Source organism: Taudactylus pleione, unplaced genomic scaffold (genome assembly GCF_031769625.1).
Source record: "Taudactylus pleione unplaced genomic scaffold, aTauple2 ptg000051l, whole genome shotgun sequence".
In the NCBI taxonomy this organism is placed as follows: Eukaryota; Metazoa; Chordata; class Amphibia; order Anura; family Myobatrachidae; genus Taudactylus; species Taudactylus pleione.
The window spans coordinates 5732679-5745096 of NW_028284453.1; the positions used below are offsets into that span (position 1 = coordinate 5732679).

The 12418-nt window shown below is 47.2% G+C and overlaps 1 protein-coding gene across 2 annotated transcripts in view; it reads left to right on the forward strand.

Moving 5' to 3' along the window:
- Window positions 1-2742: 2742 nt before the first annotated feature.
- The window catches only part of LOC148535484 (interferon regulatory factor 3-like), a 36954-nt gene continuing 27278 nt past the window's right edge, over window positions 2743-12418 (forward strand). For both annotated transcript variants that reach the window (XM_088462581.1, XM_088462580.1), the window contains exon 1: window positions 2743-2887. The gene's annotated coding sequence lies outside the window, so the exon portion shown is untranslated. The remainder of the gene's footprint in view (window positions 2888-12418) is intronic.

Sequence of the window (12418 nt, forward strand, 5' to 3'; positions counted from 1 at the left end):
ACCTAGTTGCCCCCTGTAGTTAGCCCCCCCGCGCGTGCGCACACACACACACAAAAAAAATACCACTTACCTTTATCCCGTCCATCCCCGGCGTCCGCTCCTCGGCACTATGGGAGTGACGTCATGACGTCACTCCCATAGTGCTCTGCGGGACCCGGAAGACGGAGCTCACTCCTGAGCTCCGTCCCTGGTGTCTGCTCCTCTGCACTATGGGAGTGACGTCATGACGTCACTCCCATAGTGCCCTGCGGGACCCGGAAGACGGAGGGAGCTCCGTCCTCCGGCTGCCGCTGGGGGTCTGAATAGGAGCCGGGCGCCCGCTGGTAACACACTCAGCGGGCGCCCGGCAGATGGAGGGTGCAGGGGGTGTGACCACACCCCCTGCACCCTCCTTAGTGACGGGAGTTCCGCCACTGAGTGGCGTAACCACTGCCCCCGTCGCCCCCAAGCTACCCAGCGCCTCCAAGCCACTGCGGGGGCTGCGGGGGCAGTAGTTACGCCACTGCTAGCCTCAACTAGTAGCAGAGCAGAATGTACACAGAGTTTAGGGTGCCTGCATTTTTTATACTTCCAAGCTAGCCCCTCCCATTGTTATGACTATTTAAATTTCCCTCCAATAGTCAAGAGCCTGTTTTTTGTTTTTTTTTAACTCACGATTTGTTATGTCCAATCTCACGATGCGTACGATCCGATAGATCGTGAGATCGTAAGACAGATTGGGTGTCTTTTTTCCCAAATCGTGATCACGACGGCAAGGGAGCTCCCGTGAAAGTTCATGAGGAAATTGGCCATAAAATCGTATCGTGAGCACATCGGTATATGTGTGGGCACCTTTACTGTTACACCCATGTCAGGCAAGTGGTTAAGCGTCTCAAGTGCCCAAGTGTTCCTTATGTTTTAAAGCTCAATTCAAGCTGGGCTAGGACTATGTATAGAAAAAGGAGAGGAATGGGAGGGGTAACGGCCTCTGTTTCCCAAAATGCCCATTATAACACATTATGCCACACGCAGTAATGCCCTGTATAACACATTATGCCACATGCAGTAATGCCCTGTATAACACATTAAGCCACATGCAGTAATGGTCTTTATAACACATTATGCCACATGCAGTAATGCCCTGTATAACACAATATGCCATACACAGTAAGAACCTGTATAACACATTATGCCACACGCAGTAATGTCCTGTATAATACCTTTTGCCACACACAGATATTCCCTTTATAATACAGTATCCCCAATTCAAATTACACCACACATTAGTCCCTTATTCATGTTATGACACACAGTAGTGCCCCTTTTACACAAAGCCAAAATTAGTGCCCCTTATACACAAGGCCCACAGTAGTAGTGCCCCTAATACAATGCCCACAGTAGTGGTGCCCCTTATAGAATGCTCACAGCAGTGGTACCCCTTACACAATGGCCCCGGTAGTGGTGTCCCCCATGCAGTGCCCTGATTAGTAGTGCCTGCAGTGGTAATGCCCCCAGTGTTAATGCCCCCAATAGTAGTGCCCACAGTAGTAATGCCCCTTATAGTAGTGCCCAAAGTGGTAATGCCCCCTATAGTAGTGCCCACAGTTGTAATGCCCCCATTAGTAATGCCCCCTATAGTAGTGCTTCCAGTAGTAATGCCCCCTTTATTAATGCCCCCCTATAGCCATGCCCCCAGTAGTAATGCCCCCCTATAGCCATGCCCCCCAGTAGTAATGCCCCCCTATAGCCATGCCCCCAATACTAATGCCCCCAATAGTAATGCCCCCTATAGCCATGCCCCAGGAGTAATGCCCCCTTTAGCCATGCCCCCAGTAGTAATGCCCCTATAGTAATCACCCCATAGCCACCCTATAGCCCTGCCTCCTATAGCCATGCCCCCAGTAGTAATGCCCCCCTATAGCCATACCCCTGTAGTAATGCCCCCTATAGCCATGCCCCGTAGTAATGCCCCTATAGCCATGCCCCCATGCCTCCCTTCTGAAAAAAAAATAAAAATACAATTAAAATGCAAAACACAATACTTACCTTAGGCCCGCTCCTGTGTCCGCTGCCATCCGGTCCGACCGCGGCTCCACCACGGATCTACGGGAGAGACGTCATGACGTGTGGCCGCTGATGGGCGGGGGAGTAGAGAGGCCAGAATCTCTGTAGGCTGACTGAGATTTCCTGGCCTTTTTACTCATCTGCGGCGGCCGGCTTGTGTAACCTTATGGTCACTCACTCGGCCAAAGGGATCGCTGATGATTGATGCTGCGTCCTTGGACACAGTTCAGATCAGTAATGCTTGCAGGTGGCGTGACACCTCCTGCTGCATTACCATATTACAGCTGCTAACTTCTTAGCAATTGTGATAGCATATCCGTCCGCAGCTGAATCATTCCTGTTCAGTTTGGGAGCTATACTGATTTCTGTTCTGTAAGTCAATCTGCTCCTGATATACCCCATTCTAAACGGTATGAGAATACACCTGCCTGCACTGCCATTTACTCCTAAATTGCATAGTTATACTTGAGGACAGGGTCCAGTCTTCAACCCAGGCAACGCCGGGTATCCCAGCTAGTACAGAATACAGTAAACTAACAAGCGGCTTTTTCTCTTATGTATAATTTGTTTTTTACAAACATCCAGAATCTGTAACTTTCTAAACAAAGCCTGCACTGCCACCTATGGGTGTACAGCTGTAACTGTGCATGTCTAACCGAACAGCTGGGAGGGAGGGACATACAGGAAGCAATGTAGCAGGATGGTAAATGAAACTAAAGTCTGGTATAAAAGCAACAGCTCACACTCCGCTTTCCTGGCAACTTGAAACCTCCACACGGACCCTGCTCCTGTACAAGCTTTGGATAAGGACAGATTGGAGTTTTTGAAATCTACAATATCTTAGGTTAGTGCTGTATCCAGTTGATTGACTTTAGAGGACTATGGCCCTCATTCAGAGCCGCACGTTAACAACAGTACGCTCGTTGCGTTCCGATGTTGACTAACCACACATGCGTCGGTGTTACACTGCGCATGTGCGTACGGCAGATTGCGAGTTTTTTTTCTCTCGTTCCTAAAATAGCGTACAGGAAGTGACATGTCAAATGTGATTGACAGAACAGGGCGTTTTTGGGTGTTGACGGGGGTGGAGATGAAAAAACGCAGGCGTGGCGAGGCGTTTTTGGGGCGTACATACATTAGCAGATGCGAACGTCAAATGTGTTCGGACCGTCTCATACGTCACTGGAACATCCGCTTTCCCTTCAAAATGCTCGCACAGCTTAGGGTCAGGATTACTCGACCACATTGGCGATGGCCTTCTCCTCCGTCCCGGGACTCAACGATGGTGCTGCGATTAATCGCGGCTGGTCAGTAAAGTAATTAGTGTTGGATTGAAAACCGGCTTGGTATGTGTTTGGAAAGCAGTTTATTGGGATAGCACAAAAGCGTACGCAGGTGGAAATCAGAGCTGCTAATGTCATGATTACACAATCAATTAGCGTACATTTTTGGGGTTTTATTTTGGCCACAATTTGTTGGTTATGGCCTATTGTAACAATAATGTCATCATGTTTTAATTAGCTCCCCTTTTTTTTGGTTTACTGTGGAATTTGCATCGCTATGTGATTTTTTAAACGTTCCTTAAAGAGGCCTTTTTTTTTTTTTAAGAGGGTCAGTTTTTGCCTTTAGGGCCAGGATTAAATGTAACCCATTTGTACAATAATGTCACAATACAATCTCATTTTTTTGTTTTTAATTTATTGTTTAAACACAAACAAATTGGCCTAATATTTTGTTGCCTTTTTTTGTGGCAAAGATATTTGTTAAAAAAAAAAAAAAAACCATAACTGCTAACATAAGCGTAAATACAAAATTTAAAAACATTTCACAAGAAAGGAGAGGGAAGTTTTGACCAGAAAGGAATATGAGCCAAGCACAGAAGGAGTGTGGGAAAAGTCGCCATTGCTGTCACCGTTTTCTCGCCCGTTTGGCTGGGTGAGGGTGGGCGCCAGACCGGGTCCGGGATGCCATCGGGCTGGCCTGTCCAGAGGCAGATGTTGTGGCCTCTGGACTAGGCACAGGGCTAGGCACATTTGGAGGATTGGCTGATGTTGAGGATCCGGATGTTCCGGCAGGAAGGGAGGTCGGCTCCACCATGTGCTGGCGAACGAGCTGCTCCAGGGCATCGGCGATGCGGATGTTGGCCCTGGTATTTTCCGCCAGGGCCTGACCAATGGTCACGTTGGCCGCAGCATTTTGCTCCAGGGCCTCAGCCACCCGTATCAGACTGGCGTCCATCCTCTGCAGAATCTCCGTATGGCAATCCGATTTAAAATTGAGTTCTGTGAGGAGGCCCACTGCCTGCGAGGGGGCACGCCCTGGACTGGCTTCTGCAGGGTCCTCAGCCGGATGTACTGGTTCCTCCCCTGCAGAGCCAGCAGAAATTCTGCGGCCAAGGCTCCCCTCTGGAGCAGACTCATCCGCCTCTGTCTCTGTTAGGAAAATTGCGAAAAGACTCACATTAGAATCTACATATTGGCACAATAGCATTTCAGAGTTGGTGACATCACAAGACTTACCTTGGCCAACATGAGGAGCCGCAAAGTCTGGCATGTCCGTATCCATGTTGGACACGCCAAACACCTCCACAGCCTGCACACACCCCTGTGCCAGCTCTTCTAAGTCTGTCAACTCCAATGACACAGGGGTGGGACCCCCACCTGTCCCCCTTGCATGCCTAGCCCTGTCGGCAAGTTTTTGCTTGAGACGATATTTGAAGTCTGCCCATCTGTGGAATGAAATTGGACCCATTATCCTTTTTTTTACAATGGGGTTTGTTTATAAGATGGGAAAGTGTTTACTTACCGCCGTTTGACATCCCGGGCTAGACGGACATAATCACCCACCCTATTGACAGCAACGGCGACCTCCTCCCACATTCTCCACTTCTGGCTTTGGCTCATATTCCTGGCTGCCTGGGGCAGGATGTCAACGCACTTCTGGATCAAAACCTCCATCTCCTTGCTTGTGAAATGTGGCTGCCTTTTTTTTTTGGCAGCTTTGGCGGGTTGACTGGGGCCAGCAGTCTCTTCCATGTCATCCTCCTCACCTATTTGGGTAAATATGCAGATTTAGCCACTTCACAACTTGACCAATATATTTGTTTTAAAATAATCATTGAGACAAAATGCATGAAGGCCTTACCGCCGGATTTTTGGCCATTGTTTCCCTGGTCTGAAGCCATGTCTCTGCTTCCAGAATGAAATCAACCAGAAATTCAATGTGATTTCGTGACGTATTTATACATGCGTCCTTTGTTTGCGGCCGCATCATTGATTGTGCGTCCCTATGATTCATCCTTAATTTGTGCGGGAAAATAAACACTATTTATGGCTTGGTGTGTGTGGAGTCGAGGTGGGGTTGTTGGATTGTTGGCGGTTAAGTTGTTTGGATTTGGTTGTTTGCGGTTGGAGGATTTGGCAGAGTTGGTTTTTTGTTTGGTTTTGCTACAGTTGTTTTGTTTTTCCGTTCGCATTTTTTTGCTTTTTTCCACATCCTTTCCTGATTTGGTAAGTTTTGTGCAGTCTAATTTGTGGCCAATTGGTGTCTACTTCTGTTTTTTGGTTAGCTAATTTTTTTTAACACTAATTTCATCTTTTTTAGTTTGTTTTGGTTTTCGGACCCAAAGACCTTTTTTTTGGAAATCTTATATATTCGAGTTGGGTAAGTCCATTTTTTGTCTTGCATTTGCGAACTAATTAACGCATTTTTGACTGTTGGTGTAGTGACTTGCATTTGCGAACTAATTAACGCATTTTTGGCGGCTTATTCATCATGTAAACCAGTTTTGCTTTTCCCTTTTCCATTTTTGGGGTCCATTTGAACCCTATTTGACGTACGGTGTGCAATGTCGTTTTCATCGATGGCCAAATGTGTGTTTCGCCTATTTTATGTGTTGGCTTGCAACAATTTGAAAAACAAAAATTCACCCTCTAAATTTTTGATGTCTCATTTTTGGCTTTTTTACAGTTTATACGTATCATGACAATACCCCGGCATGTAAGCAGCTATGGATGGTATCAGAAAGCTAAGTTGTTTTTTGTTACTTTTGGGGTGGCTCAAAAGCCTTACATTGTAAACTTTGAATTTCAGGTAGATCTGGGGCGAATTGTTCTGGCCCTGCTCCCGGAAGACGACCAACCTCAAACTCGTCCCAGGCGTAGGCATCGTAGGCATGCAAGGCCCCAGATATTTCGAACACGTGTCACCCTTTTTGGAATGCCCGATGATGAGGTTTTAAGACGCTACCGTCTACCTCCCAAAATCATCATAGACACTCTCTCATTAATAGAAAGTGATCTTGAGCGGCAAATTGACAGTCCAACAGCAATACCACCACTGACGCAATTTATGGCGGTGTTACATTTCTGTGCCTCAGGATCGTTTCAAACAACGGTGGGAATAGTGGCGGGCATCTCCCAATCCTCCTTTTCCCGGATCCTGAGGGCAGTGATGGAGGCACTTTTCAAGCACCTCCATCATTTTATTAAAATGCCTTTGGATATGGGTGCCCTTAGTGTGGCCAAGGCCAATTTTTACCAAATAGCTGGCTTCCCACACATCATAGGGGTTGTGGATGGTACTCACATACCACTTCAGCCTCCAGCACGGCTGGAGGCAATATTTAGAAACCGTATACACTATCACTCCCTGAATGTAATGGTGGTATGTGAGGCCTCCCTCCAGATCCTGTCCCTGAATGCTAAATTACCCGGAAGTGCTCATGACTCCTTCGTCATCCGGCAATCAGGGATATGGCAGAAATTAACCAACCTACAAGCTGGTGATGCGTGGCTTCTGGGTAAGTGGAGACCTTTAGTACATAACAATGTTAAGCTTGATACACAGTGTTCCTGATGTGGTCTATTTTTGTTCACAGGAGATAGTGGATACCCTTGCATGTCCTGGCTGCTCACTCCTTATTTGGCTCCCACACCAGGGCCACAAAGTGCGTATAATTCCGCACTTACAGCCAACAGGCAAGTGGTGGAGCGCTGTATCGGCCTTTTAAAAGGCCGATTCAGATGCCTCCACCGCTCTGGTGGCGAGCTCATGTATGTGCCGGATATGGTGTCGAAAATTGTGGTCCTGTGTGGGATATTTCACAACATTGCCATAAGGAGTGGTGTCCCAATGCAGCCAGAGGATGCCTTACCTGAGGATGGCCCCCCCGAGGTTGGTCGAAGGTCAGTATGTGGGGGGCCATACGCGATGATGTGGTGGCCAGATTTTTTAGGTAAGTTTGAACAAAACTCCAGTGTTTATACCTAATGTGTTTGTGTTTGTTTGCGAACATCTAATTTTTATTTTTTTTTCTCACCATCTTCTGTTTGTTCACATAATCTTTGGCACTCCAACGCTCACTACTTCCTGCTACCCTTACCAAACCTGGATCTGGTCCTTTTGGGCATATATTCTGGAACCCATATCGCAACGCCATGTTTGTGGAATCATGTTGGCATGGTCCTTCGTCAACCAGTTCTTGATTTTTTGTTTTTATTTAATTATTTCTTGGTATGTGTTGTATTTGAATTTATCACTGTGTTCTTTTTTTGGGAGTGACCACTTTGTTTTCTCTGTTATGTTGTGAATAAATGTTTGGAGAGTGAAATGGTCTTCCTTTTTTGGGACGTTAACAGCAAGTGTAACCAGGTTAACACAAGTTACATTTGACTAAGGGGTAAACCAGTACTGACGCCAGTTGAGCTAAACTGAAATATGTTTTCAGCTTCCCAATCCACACCAAAAGGAAGCCTGGCCCAACCTTGGGATTTGTAAGATTGGCCTAAGCAGCTTGCGCACCAAGTAGGAACCTGGAAAATGTAGAAATATGTAATTGACACTACACCCAAAAAGGGAAATGACATTGTTACTGTTATGTGTTTCTTGTGTCTGTTTGACATACAAAGACAAAACACAATCTAACTTTTAAAAAAGGGAAATCCTTGCAGGAACAGTCTACTTATGTCATGCTAAACTATCTTGGTTTGGGTTTTTAAAAATGAGCCATAACAAAAATAAAAAAACTACTTCCGAAGGAGGCCAGACAGCCGGTCGAGGGCCACCAGAATGCCGATGACATGTTGGCGCATCTGCCCCACAACATCCGCCACCTCTTGCCGACGCCTCTGTTCCTCTGTGGGTGAGAAAAGTGTGTGGGTTAATACAACAATAGGGAATCCACATAAAAAAAAAAAACACAACCAAATCACTCCTAAACCCAAACCAAAAAAAAAAAGGGGGGGCTGGCAAAAATACAAGGCCTAGGTACAAATTCCCACAGGTATGATATGTGTATGTTTAAATCACCAGGAAGAGGTAAAGGCAAACCTTCACAATCACCAAAAGTCAAGCCACAAAAACACGAAGAAAGGCACGACACATGATTACATACAAACAGTTTGTGCTTTAAAAAAAAAAAAAAAAAAAACATACCGGGAGACAAAACGGGAGCTCCGGAAAAACCTCCATGATCCTCCTCGGAGGATCCGTCATTACCCAAAGAATGGGGAGGAGTTATGATGGACTATGGGGAGGGGGTAATTGGAAGAGGGGTGGGTGGAGGAGAGGGGGAAGTGGGACGGAGGGGAAGGAGGCCCGACATTTCCGGGAGAGGGTCTGGGAAGGATGGGGAGGAGTGGGGAATAGGGGAAAGATTTGGGGTGGAGTGTTGGCTGGGGGTTGGGGATAGTGGCCGGGAACGCCGTCTGGACGGACGGTGACGGCGGAGTCTTGGCTGTCCCCCTAAAATATGTCAAAGAAATTGCGGTTAGTTTATGGACAAATCCGGGCAACCAAACTAAAAAAAAAATAAAAAAAAATAAAAAATAAGCTAAATAGCAGTAGAATGAATAAATCAGAAATAGAGGGGAAACATGCACACGCAGATATGAGTACAAATAATAAATAGAACAGACAGGAAAACATGCACACGCAGATATGAGTACAAATAATAAATAGAACAGACAGGAAAACATGCACACGCAGTTTGCCCCACAAACACAAACATTAAAACCACAATACATAACACTTACTTGCCAGGATCTGCATGCGAAAGCATGCCAGCAAGCGGGGCGTTCGCCGTTGCAGGTCGGACCACCTGCGCTCCAGCTGCCCGATGTTGCGGCGTGAGCCGAAGGACCGCAGGCAGGACCGTGCCTCCGCATACGCGGAGCGCTTCTGCCGGTTGGTCATGGGTTGAGGTTGGCTGGTGATCCGGCGATCCATGACCTCCGTAAGCACCAGCAGCTCGCGCCTGGTGAATGCGGAGGCTCTCATGATGGCAATGGTGTTTTTCTTAAAAATCATTTTTGATAAAGTGTGTAAAAATTTTCTGATTGGCTAATGTATTTTGGAAATTAACAGGAGCAATTTTATTGGTTAGTGTATGAGTCATGTGTTCGACAGGGCCAGAAATCTCTGGAGAGTTATGATAGGCTTGATGCAGTGACATGCGTAAGCAAATTTAAATAAAGAAATGAACCCAGGGAAATATGCGGGGATCCACAGCAATAGTACAATTGTTTAATTGTGGTTCACATGTTTTTTGAACAATAAAAGCGAATGTTTCATCCGTACGTATTCTGCGGGTAAACACAAACACGGACAAGAGTAAAGTTTCTTGCATTGTGTTGAAAAAAACAAACAATTAAGCTAATTGATACATTGATTGGCATGATACGATTGATGGAGGTAGGCAGAATAAAGGAGCAGGTAATCGACATCTGACAAGGCCACTTCCTGTTTATACTTGTGCGTGCGTTCCTTTCAAGCCATTTCGGGGATGTACGCTCGCTATTTCGTACGCTCGTTAGTTAGAGGAGGGGTCGTCAGAGTTTTGGGAGGCATTTTAGATGCGAACGAAAATACGAGCGAGCCATTGAATTTAAATATTTTTGTACGTACGCCTAACGTACGTGCGCCCGCTTGCGAGTGGGTCTGAATGAGGGCCTATGGCCCTGATTCAGAGCCGTACGCTCTGAGCAGAGCGCACGCTCTGAATTAGGGCCGTCCTCCATAACTATGGAGCGTCCCCATGGACGCTCGTATAGCTGTGGGTCACCACCCACAGCCTATACGAGCGTGCAGTATGATGGCCGCGATGGTCGTGACCATCGCGACCATCGAAACTGCGTAGAAAAGCCTGCGGTTGAGTTTCTCAACCGCAAGGCTCGGAGTGATTTTGGCTCTATCAGAGCCAAAATCACTCCCACTGACATCACTAGTGATGTCAGTGGGCCAGCTTTTGACGGGAGGCGTTCCCTTGCAAACGCCCCCATCAGGGAGGCACGCCCCCGGCACGCCCAGCAAAGGGGGCGTGCTGTCAGTCACCATCGACAGCACGCCCCCTTTGAAGAGACACAACGAGCGAAGGGAAATCCTTCGCTCGTCGCGTCTGGCGCATGCGCACGACGGAGCTCCCTACGTCGTGCGCATGCTCAGTGCATACCATCGACCCACTTGCGAGCGGACAGCCGCTCGCGAGTGGGTCTGAATCAGGCCCTATATGTTTCTATACATACAATTCAGGAACAGATGTTGTACATCAGTATCCAGGGCTCCACAAACATTACGTAGGGACTAAGGGCGATGTTTGCAATCTGCTCATGCGTACGCATCGCAGTGCGCGTGCGCAAACCAGTGCGAGCGATCGGGAAGTGTCTGCTCGCTGCGCATAGACTGCACGGCTGAATGAGTGACAGTAGAAGCCATTTGTGGGTGGTGATGGGGCTGGGCGCTCGAAATGGGGGAGTGGAGGTGCGAATGCAGGCGTGTCTGAGCATCTTAACGCCGTTTCAGAGGCGTGCATAATTAAGAGGCAGCGTCATTGTACACGTCACTTGGCTGAATTTTACACTGAAGTGGTCGCAGAGCATGCGGTAGGGTATAGTCAACCTCAAGTGCTGCATATGCATCCGATGTTACCGATGGTTGCATACACTTCCTGGAGATGACGTGCGCAAGTGGGCGTCTTAAGACAGGCTGGTGGGTGTCTGCATACACAGAGCGATCGCACGCCAAGACATAGTGGGCCTGCTAATCCCTTGCCGTGCGATCGCCTGCCTTGACAAATTTGCATACGCATCTAGCGAGCGGGTCTGAATCGAGCCCTAAGTATGGGTTGGGTACAGGATTCCGAGGTCAGAATGCCAACAGCGGCATCCCTACAGCCAGAATCCAGACAAAATTTTGTGTTACAACCCTTACTCTCCCCCTAACCTTAACCCACCCCTCCCACAGCCTAACCCTCCCATCCCACAGCCTAACCCTCCCCTCCCGCAGCCTAACCTTAACCCACCCCTGTTTCACTCACTAAGACAAAATGCAGTTTCTGTCTTTACTTGCCGCTTAGGGGTATATTTACTAAAGTGAGAGTATTTAGAATTGGAGATGTTCTACTCAACATTTAACTAGCACCTTCTAGAAGATAATAGCTAGAATTAGGGGTGTGCACCGGCCACTTTTCGTGTTTTGTGTTTTGGTTTTGGATCTGGATCTTTCTTCGTGTTTTGGATCTGGATTGGTTTTGCCAAAACCACCCTTCCGTGTTTTGGGTTCTGGGTTTCGTGTTTTGGATCTATATTTTTTTTTTTAAAAAGCATAAAAACAGATAAAATCACAGAATTTGTGGGTTTTTCTGCTCCTATGCTATTATTAACCTCAATAACCTTAATTTCCACTCATTTCCAGTCTATTCTGAACACCTCACACCTCACAATAGTGTTTTTATATCCAAAAGGTTGCACCGAGGTAGCTGGATGACTATGCTAAGAGATACGAGAGGGCGGCACAAACACGTGGTCCATCTAGGAGTGACACTGCAGTGGCAGACAGGATGGCAGTTTGAAAAACTAGGCCCCAAACTGTACATAATTAAAAGGAAAAAAAGAGGTGAAAGATGGAATTGTCCTTGGGCCCTTCCACCCACCCTTATGTTGTATAAACACTTTAACAAACCAAACATTTCAGTGCTAGGGTCTGCCACACGACTGTGGCTGAAATTATTGGTTCGTTTGGGCCCCCACAAAACAAGCTGGCAATTAATCTGTCCCTGCACAAACTGGCTCTACGGAGGCAAGATGTCGTCCTCATCCTCCTCATCCACCGATTCCTCATCCTCTTCAGTGTTGTGTACATCCTCATCCTCACAGAGTATTAATTCGTCCCCGCTGGAATCCACAACCACAGGTCCCTCTGTACGTTCTGGAGGCTGCTCTCCCTGGAAGAGTTGATAATTCATTTTATGAACATCATCTTCTCCACATTTTGTGGAAGCAACCTCCTACGCCTTTCGCTGACAAGGTTCCCGGCTGCACTAAACACTCTTTCGGAGTACACACTGGAGGGGGGGCAACTCAGGTAAGATAGAGCCAGT